Genomic DNA, 9475 nt, shown 5'->3' with positions numbered 1-9475 from the left:
GAAAGTACTTTTCCGCCGCTGCAAGCTTCTGTCTCCGCAAGATCCCATCTGGGGCACGTTCTGGTGCCCTGTCGGAGGGGGGATTTGGATACGAAGGGCTTCTTCATCAACACCATGACCTCTCCGATGATGCGTGAGTAGTTCACCATAGACCTACGGGTCCATAGCTAGTAACTAGATGGCTTCTTCTCTCTCTTGGATCTTCAATACAAAGTTTTCCATGATCTTCATGGAGATCTATCCGATGTAATCTTCTTTTGCGGTGTGTTTGTTGAGATCCGATGAATTGTGGATTTATGATCAGATTATCTATGAATCTTATTTGAGTTTCTTCTGATCTCTTTTATGCATGATTTCATATCCTTGTAATTCTCTTCGAGTTGTGGGTTTTGTTTGGCCAACTAGATCTATGATTCTTGCAATGGGAGAAGTGCTTGGTTTTGTGTTCATACCGTGCGGTGACCTCACCCAGTGACAGAAGGGGTAGCGAGGTACGCATCATGTTGTTGCCATCAAGGGTAAAAAGATGGGGTTTTCATCATTGGTTTGAGATTATCCCTCTACATCATGTCATCTTGCTTAAGACGTTACTCTGTTTGTCATGAACTCAATACACTAGATGCATGCTGGATAGCGGTCGATGTGTGGAGTAATAGTTGTAGATGCATAAAGTATCGGTCTACTTGTCTCGGACGTGATGCCTATATGTATGATCATTGCCTTAGATATCGTCATGACTTTGCGCGGTTCTGTCAATTGCTCGACATCAATTTGTTCACCCACCGTGATATTTGCTATTTTGAGAGAAGCCTCTAGTGAACACTATGGCCCCTGGGTCTACTCCACACCATATTTTCAGCCTTACACTTTTTAGTTCGTTGCACTTCCCGCCTTCAGATATCACTTTGCAAACAATCTTGAAGGGATTGGCAACCCCTTTGAAGCGTTGGGTGCAAGCTCGTTTGTGTTTGCGCAGGTACTCTGGACTTGATTAGACTCTCCTTCTGGATCGATACCTTGGTTCTCAAACTGAGGGAAATACTTACTGCTCCTGTGATGCATCACCCTTTCCTATGCAAGGGAAAAACCGATGCAAACAAGAGAAGTAGCAAGAAGAATTCCTGGCATTGCCGGGGAAGGACTTCTGTTGCCGTAGTAGAAGAATTTTTGGCACTGTTGCCGGGGAGGAAGATCAAGTCAAGAACTCATCCAAGTAGGTGTCGCAAACTCATCTCTTGCATTTACTTTGTTTGCGAGTTGCCTCTCGTTTTCCTCTCCCCCACTTCACCAATTTTCCTTTTTCGTTTGCCTTTTTGTTTGCCTTTTTCTCGCTTGCTCTTTGTTCGCTTGTGTGCTTGCTTGCTTGCCGAAGTCACCATGAATGAAAACACCAAACTTTGTGACTTCTCGAATACTAATAATAATGATTTTATTAGTACTCCGATTGCTCCCGCCACTAGTGCGGAGTCATACGAAATCAATGCCGCTTTGCTGAATCTTGTTATGAAAGAGCAATTCTCCGACCTTCCTAGTGAATATGCCGCATCCCATCTCAATACCTTCATTGAACTTTGTGACATGCAAAAGAAGAAAGATGTGGATAATGACGTGATTAAATTGAAGCTTTTTCTTTTCTCGTTGCGAGATCGCGCAAAAACTTGGTTTTCTTCTTTGCCCAAAAATAGTTTCGATTCTTGGGATAAGTGAAAAGATGCTTATATAGCCAAGTATTTTTCGCCGGCTAAGATTATCTCTCTCTGTAATGATATCATGAATTTCAAGCAACTTGATCATGAACATGTTGCACAATCTTGGGAGAGAATGAAATTAATGATTAGAAATTGTCCCGCTCATGGCTTGAGTCTTTGGATGATTATTCAAATCTTTTACGCTGGCTTGAATTTCACTTCTAGAAATATCTTGGACTCCGCCTCAGGTGGAACGTTCATGGAAATCACGTTAGGAGAAGCCACAAAGCTCTTAGACAACATCATGACGAACTACTCTCAGTGGCACACTGAACGGTCACCTACTAGTAAGAAGGTACACGCTATAGAAGTAATTAACTCGTTGAGTGCTAAGATGGACGAGTTAATGAATTTTGTTGCTAGTAGAAGTGCTTCTTTGGACCCTAATGATATGCCCTTGTCTTCTTTGTTTGAGAGTAGCAACACTAGCTTGGACGTTAATTTTGTTGGTAGGAATAACTTTGGCAACAACAATGCTTTTAGAGGAAACTATGTTCCTAGGCCTTTTCCTAGTAACTCCTCTAATAATTTTGGCAACTCCTACAACAATACTCATGGAAATTTAAATAGATTACCCTCTGATCTAGAGAGTAATATCAAAGAGTTCATAAACTCTCAAAAGATTTTCAATGCGTCCATAGAGGAAAAGCTACTCAAAATTGACGATTTGGCTAAGAGCGTTGATAGAATGTCTAGTGATGTTGATGCTTTGAAAGTTAGATGTGCTCCTCGCAAAATCAACATGGATGAAACTTTGAAAGCTATGCGTGTTTCCATGATTGAGAGCCAAGAAAGAACCACCCAAATTCGTGCTAGACATGAATGGCTTAAAAAGGCGTGTTCTCGTGATGAGAATCACGAAGATCTTAAAGTGCTTGGTGTGACTCCCATTGAATCTTTGTTTTCTTGTGTCAAACCTAATGATTATGGGGCTGGATATGAACCCACTTTGGTTGAAAAGTGCCCCAATGATTCGGAGTCCATCTATCTTGATGCTAAAAGCATTGAAGGTGGAGTAGAAGATGTTAAAACTTTGAGTAGTAATGAAATTACTACCGTGGATTTCAAGGAATTCAATTATGATAGTTTCTCCTTGATTGAATGCATTTCTTTGATGCAATCCATGCTAAACTCTCCACACGCTTATAGCCAGAACAAAGCCTTTACCGATCATATCGTTGAAGCTATGATAAAATCTCTTGAAGAGAAACTTGAATTGGAAGTCTCTATCCCTAGAAAGCTTCATGATGAGTGGGAACCTACCATTAAAATCAAAATCAAAAACTATGAATGCAATGCTTTGTGTGATTTGGGTGCTAGTGTTTCTGCGATTCCAAAGTCTCTATGTGATGTTCTGGGTTTTATTGAGATTGAAGAGTGTTCTCTTAATTTGCATCTTGCTGATTCTACCATCAAGAAACCCATGGGAAGGATCAATCATGTTCTTATTGTTGCAAATAGGAACTATGTACCCGTGGATTTCATTGTGCTTGACATTGATTGCAATCCTGCATGCCCTATTATTCTTGGTAGACCTTTCCTAAGGACTATCGGTGCTATCATCGATATGAAGGAACGGAATATTAGATTTCAATTTCCTTTAAGGAAGGGCATGGAACACTTTCCTAGAAAGAAAATAAGATTGCCTTATGAATCCATGATGAGGGCCACTTATGGTTTGAGCACCAAAGACGACGATACGTGATTCTATCGCTTTTTTGGCTAGCTAAGGGCGTTAAACAATAGCGCTTGTTGGGAGGCAACCCAATGAATTTATCTTTTTCTTTCTGTTTTGTTGCGTCCACACCATCACAATTCTGTTGTGATTGTGTTTTTTTGTTTATTTTTGTGTTAGAGCCAAGCAAAACCTTTATGACTAGTCTTGGTAATGTTCGTTTGATCCTGCTGGAAAAAGACAGAAACTTTTCGCTCACGAGATGATTTTTCATTTTTATTCAGAAAGAGCTTTTGAGTTGATTATTTTTTCTACTGGTTGATATGCCTTTTGCCCAGGCAGTCGTAGGTACCAGAAGTATACGAATATACAGATTGCTACAGACTGGTCTGTTTTTGACAGATTCTGTTTTTGTTGAGTTGGTTGCTTGTTTTGATGAAACTATGGTTAGTATCGGGGGGTACTAGCCATGGAAAAGTGAGAATACAGTAGGCCAACGCCAATATAGATGGAATTCAAGTTTTCTACAATACCAAAAGTAGTGGTAGTTTGTTTTCTTGTGCTAATGTTATCATGAGTTTCTCTTTAAGTTTTGTGTTGTGAAGTTTTCATGTTTTGGGTGATGCTCTCATGGACAAAGAAATAAGGAGTGGAAAGAGCTCAAGCTTGGGGATTCCCAAGGCATCCCAAGCCAAATTCAAGGACACCAAAAAGCCTAAGCTTGGGGATGCCCCGGGAAGGCATCCCCTCTTTCATCTTCAATCCATTGGTAACATTACTTGGAGCTATATTTTTATTCACCACATGATATGTGTTTTGCTTGGAGCGTCTTGTATCGTAGGAGTCTTTTCTTTTTGTTGTGTCACAATCATCCTTGCTGCACACCTTTTTGAGAGAGAGAGACATTCACTCATCGTGATTTTGCTAGAATGCTCATAGTGCTTCACTTATATCTTTTGAGCTAGATACTTTTGCTCTATGTGCTTCACTTATATCTTTTAGAGCACGACAATGCGTGACTTGGTAGTTGGCTTATGCTATGAAAGTAGTCCCAAAGGTGATAGGTACCCAAAGAGGATGCAAAAACCTCCATCTTCATGTGCATTGAGTAGAAAGAGAAGTCTTGATTCCTCTCAATTAGTTTTGAGACGTGGATTTGGTAATATTAAGAGCTATGTTAGTAGGGCGTTGTGAATCTAGAAATACTTGTGATGAAGTTAGTGATTCCCGTAGCATGCACGTATGGTGAACCACTATGTTAGGAAGTCGGAGCATAATTGATCTATTGATTGTCATCCTTTGTGTTGAGGTCGGGATCGCGCGATGGTTAACACCTACCAACCCTTCCCCTAGGAGTATGCTTTTAGCACTTTGTTTCGATTACTAATAAAAACTTTCGCAACAAGTATGTGAGTTCTTCATGACTAATGTGAGTCCATGGTATAGATGCACTTTCACCTTCCACCATTGCTAGCCTCTTTAGTGCCGCGCAATTCTCGCCGGTGCACAAACCCACCATATGCCTTCCTCAAAACAGCCACCATACCTACCTACTATGGCATTTTCATAGCCATTCCGAGATATATTGCCATGCAACTCCCACCGTTCCGTCTCATGACTTGTGCTGTCACTCTCATATTTCCATTGCATGATCGTAAGATAGCTAGCGAGATGTTTCAATGTCATACGCCATGCTAGATCGTTGCACATCCCGGTGCACTGCCGGAGGCATTTCCTATAGAGTCATCATCATTTTGAGCTTTGAAGCTGTGAGTAAATAAAAGTGTGATGATCATCATTATTAGAGCATTGTCCCATGTGAGGAAATAATAATAAAAAAAGAGGCCAAAGAGCCCAAAAATTGAAAATAAAAAAGAATAAAAAAGGGGAAAAAGAGAGGCCTAAGAGCCCGAATGAAAAAAGAGAGAAAAAGAGAGAAGGGACAATGCTACTATCTTTTTCCACACTTGTGCTTCATAATAGCACCATGTTCTTCATGATTGAGAGCTTCTTGCTTTGTCACTACCGTATGCTAGTGGGAATCTTCATTATATAACTTCGCTTGTATATTCCAATGATGGGGTTCCTCAAATTGCCCTAGGTCTTCGTGAGCAAGCAAGTTGGATGCACACCCACTAGTTCTCCTTTTGAGCTTTCACATACTTATAGCTCTAGTGCATCCCTTGTATGGCAATCACTACTCATTCACATTGATATCTATCAATGGGCATCTCCATAGCCCTTTGATACGCCGAGTCAATGTGACCATCTCCTCCTTTTTGTCTCACAACCACCACCACACTCTATTCCACCTATAGTGCTATATCCATGGCTCACGCTCATGTATTGCATGATAGTTATAAAAAGTTTGAGTAAGTAAGAGTGCGAAAACAATTACTTGGCCAATACCGGGGTTGTGCATGATTTACATTAGTTGTGTGAGGATGATGGAGCATAGCCAGACTATATGATTTTGTAGGGATAACTTCCCTTGGCCTTGTTATTTTGAAAGTTCATGATTACCTTGCTAGTTTGCTTGAAGTATTATTGTTTTCATGTCAATAGCAAACTATTGTTTTGAATCTTACGGATCTGAACATTCATGTCACGTGAAAGAAGTTGCAAAGGACAACTATGCTAGGTAGCATTCTACATCAAAAATTCATTCTTTATCACTTCCCTACTCGAGTACGAGCAGGAGTTAAGCTTGGGGATGCTTGATACGTCTCCAACGTATCTATATTTTTTGATGGTTTCATGCTATTATCTTGTCAAACTGTGGATGTTTTGCATCCTTTTATATATTTTTTGGGACTAACTTATTAACTCAGTGCCAAGTGCGAGTTCCTGTTTTTTCCATGTTTTTGACCCCTTTCAGAGGTGATGTTGAAATGGAGTCCAAACGGAATAAAATCCCCGAAAAGATTTTTTCCGTAACGAAAGAAGATCAGGAGACTTGAGAGCCAAGGCAAGGGGTCCCCAGAGGCCCCACAAGCCCCCACCCCGCGGCCAGGGGGGAGGCCGTGACCCACAAGCTTGTGGGCCCCCTGAACGTCCTCTACCATAGGTTTTGCGCCTATATATCCAAAACAGTTCCACAAAAAATCAAGAGATCATCGAAAGTACTTTTCCGCCGCCGCAAGCTTCTGTCTCCGCAAGATCCCATCTGGGGCACGTTCTGGTGCCCTGCCGGAGGGGGATTCGGATATCGAGGGCTTCTTCGTCAACACCATGACCTCTCCGATGATGCATGAGTAGTTCACCATAGACCTACGGGTCCATAGCTAGTAACTATATGGCTTCTTCTCTTTCTTGGATCTTCAATACAAAGTTCTCCATGATCTTCATGGAGATCTATCCGATGTAATCTTCTTTTGTGGTGTGTTTGTCGAGATCCGATGAATTGTGGATTTATGATCAGATTATCTATGAATCTTATTTGAGTTTCTTCTTATCTATCTTATTCATGATTTCATATCCTTGTAATTCTCTTCGAGTTGTGGGTTTTGTTTGGCCAACTAGATCTATGATTCTTGCAATGGGAGAAGTGCTTGGTTTTGGGTTCATACCGTGCGGTGACCTCACCCAGTGACAGAAGGGGTAGCGAGGCACACATCGTGTTGTTGCCATCAAGGGTAAAAAGATGGGGTTTTCATCATTGGTTTGAGATTATCCCTCTACATCATGTCATCTTTCTTAAGGTGTTACTCTGTTCGTCATGAACTCAATACACTAGATGCATGCTGGATAGCGGTCGATGTGTGGAGTAATAGTAGTAGATGCAGAATGTATCGGTCTACTTGTCTCGGACGTGATGCCTATATGTATGATCATTGCCTTAGATATCGTCATGACTTTGCGCGGTTCTATCAATTGCTCGAGAGTAATTTGTTCACCCACCGTGATATTTGCTATTTTGAGAGAAGCCTCTAGTGAACACTATGGCCCCCGGGTCTACTCCACACCATATTTTCAGCCTTACACTTCTTACTTCGTTGCACTTTCCACCTTTAGATCTCACTTTGCAAACAATCTTGAAGGGATTGACAACCCCTTTTAAGAGTTGGGTGCAAGCTCGTTTGTGTTTGCGCAGGTACTATGGACTTGTCGAGACCCTCCTTCTGGATCGATACCTTGGTTCTCAAACTGATGGAAATACTTACTGCTCCTGTGCTGCATCACCCTTTCCTCTTCAAGGGAAAAACCGACGGAAACAAGATAAGTAGCAAGAAGAATTCCTGGCATTGCTGGGGAAGGACTTTTGTTGCCGTCGCAGGCACCTGGCTCCTACCAGCACTAGCACGACGGTTCTTTGCGCCGCCTGCTCATCCTCCGGCTGGAGGTCGTGTTGCGACACACTTGGGGGGCGGCTGGAAGCTATGGCACCCTTGTCTTTCTTTCGGGCCGCCTCGCCAAGACCGATCGTCTCTGCCGCATGGCAGCAACCACGCGTCAGGGGTGGGCTGGTGACCTCCTTCACCCCATCGGAGTCTTCTTCGAAGGCTGCATCAGATAAGGAGGGTGGTGTCTCGTCATCGTCCGTCCAATCAACAATGGAGGGATTCAGATGCTCACTAGACGGCTCAGAGCCCTCCGACTGCAGCGCATCCTCCGAATCCTCAGAGGCGGCAGAACGTGGCTCGATCATGCCCTCGTCCTCGATCTCCAAAGCGTCGGACGTAATCACGTCGGCAGCAGGCGGGGAGAGCGCTTGCAAGTTCTCGAACAGCTGTGCAATGGAGTCGGTGGCCGGCTCAAAAAGAAGATCGACTACTTCAAAAAATGATAAGAACAACATCGACAAGGGTGCTTACCATCGGAGGCGGATGGGCCCTATCTAAGGGACTAGCCCCCATTCCCAGCTTCCACTATCATCCAGGAGGGCGGTGGAGATCTGGTTCACACCCCGAGCCACCGCGTTGGCTGTGAAGTTCTTGGTGGAGAGCCGCCAGGGATCATACCGGTTGCCCATCTGGCAGACCAGATGGGGCCGCCTCTGCAGGGGCAAGATCCTGCGGGTGATCATGGTGGTAAGTAGGTCGCGGCCCAGGAGGCCGCGATTCTTCAAGCTATCAAGGTAGGCGCTGATCTGCGCCACCTCAGGAATCTGCTTCGGATACTTGGCGTGCCAATTCAGCTTCGCCATCGGAGGCTCGATGGCGAAGGGCGACATGTTGAGGGCGCGTGTGCGGGGTTGGCGTTCTTCACATAGAAGAAGCCTTTCTGCCACTGCTTGATGGATTCTTGCAGTGGCAACTGGGGGAAGCCAGACTTCGACCGATAGTGCACCAGTGCGGCTCCGCACGGCGTCATCGGGCGAGGCCCGTGGAGCTTCTCCAACTCGGCCTTGTCCATCTTCTTGGACTGCTGCTTGAGGAAGAGCAAGCTTTGCCAGAGGTCGAGACGGGGCTCGATCCCCAGGAAGCCCTCGAACAGAACGACGAACGAAGCAAGTTGGAGAATGGCGTTCGGCGCCAAGTGGTGCGGTTGTAGGCCGAAGAAAGTAAGAAAGTTGGAGAAGAAAGTGTTCGCCGGAAGCCCGAAGCCCCTGTAGAAGTGCTCGTCAAACACGACGATCTCCCCCTCCTGCAGCGTGGGAGCGGTCTCAGCTTCGAGGTTCCGCACCGTCACGAGAGAGGCCTGTGACATCCTCGACTTTTGCTACAGTAATGATTGTAATTAAGCGACGCTGATCCCGCGCTAATGATGCCACGTCATCGCAAGTGATATCAATGTTGTCATGTTGGTTGAAACCGATTCAAAATCCGAACTTTGAAATTTAAGTCGAACGAGAACAGAATTCGTTTGTTGAAATAATAACTTGGGGAGTTATAAAAATTTCCTCGCAGATTATAATATCAAATCGGGCACTTTAGGAATTATCGGTAAACACTATATATTTAAATGTGGATATTGAATAAGATGAATAAAGGAAATATAGTAGATGTAAAAGATATAAATAAAAGAAAGAAGTAAAAGTATATAAAATAAATTATAAGAGATAGTAAATAAAATTAGGTACTAAAAGGACTTAGAAATAATAGAAAAAGAA

Source organism: Hordeum vulgare, chromosome 7H, assembly GCF_904849725.1.
Source record: "Hordeum vulgare subsp. vulgare chromosome 7H, MorexV3_pseudomolecules_assembly, whole genome shotgun sequence".
NCBI lineage: Eukaryota > Viridiplantae > Streptophyta > Magnoliopsida > Poales > Poaceae > Hordeum > Hordeum vulgare.
Note: the sequence above shows the minus strand (reverse complement) of the source record.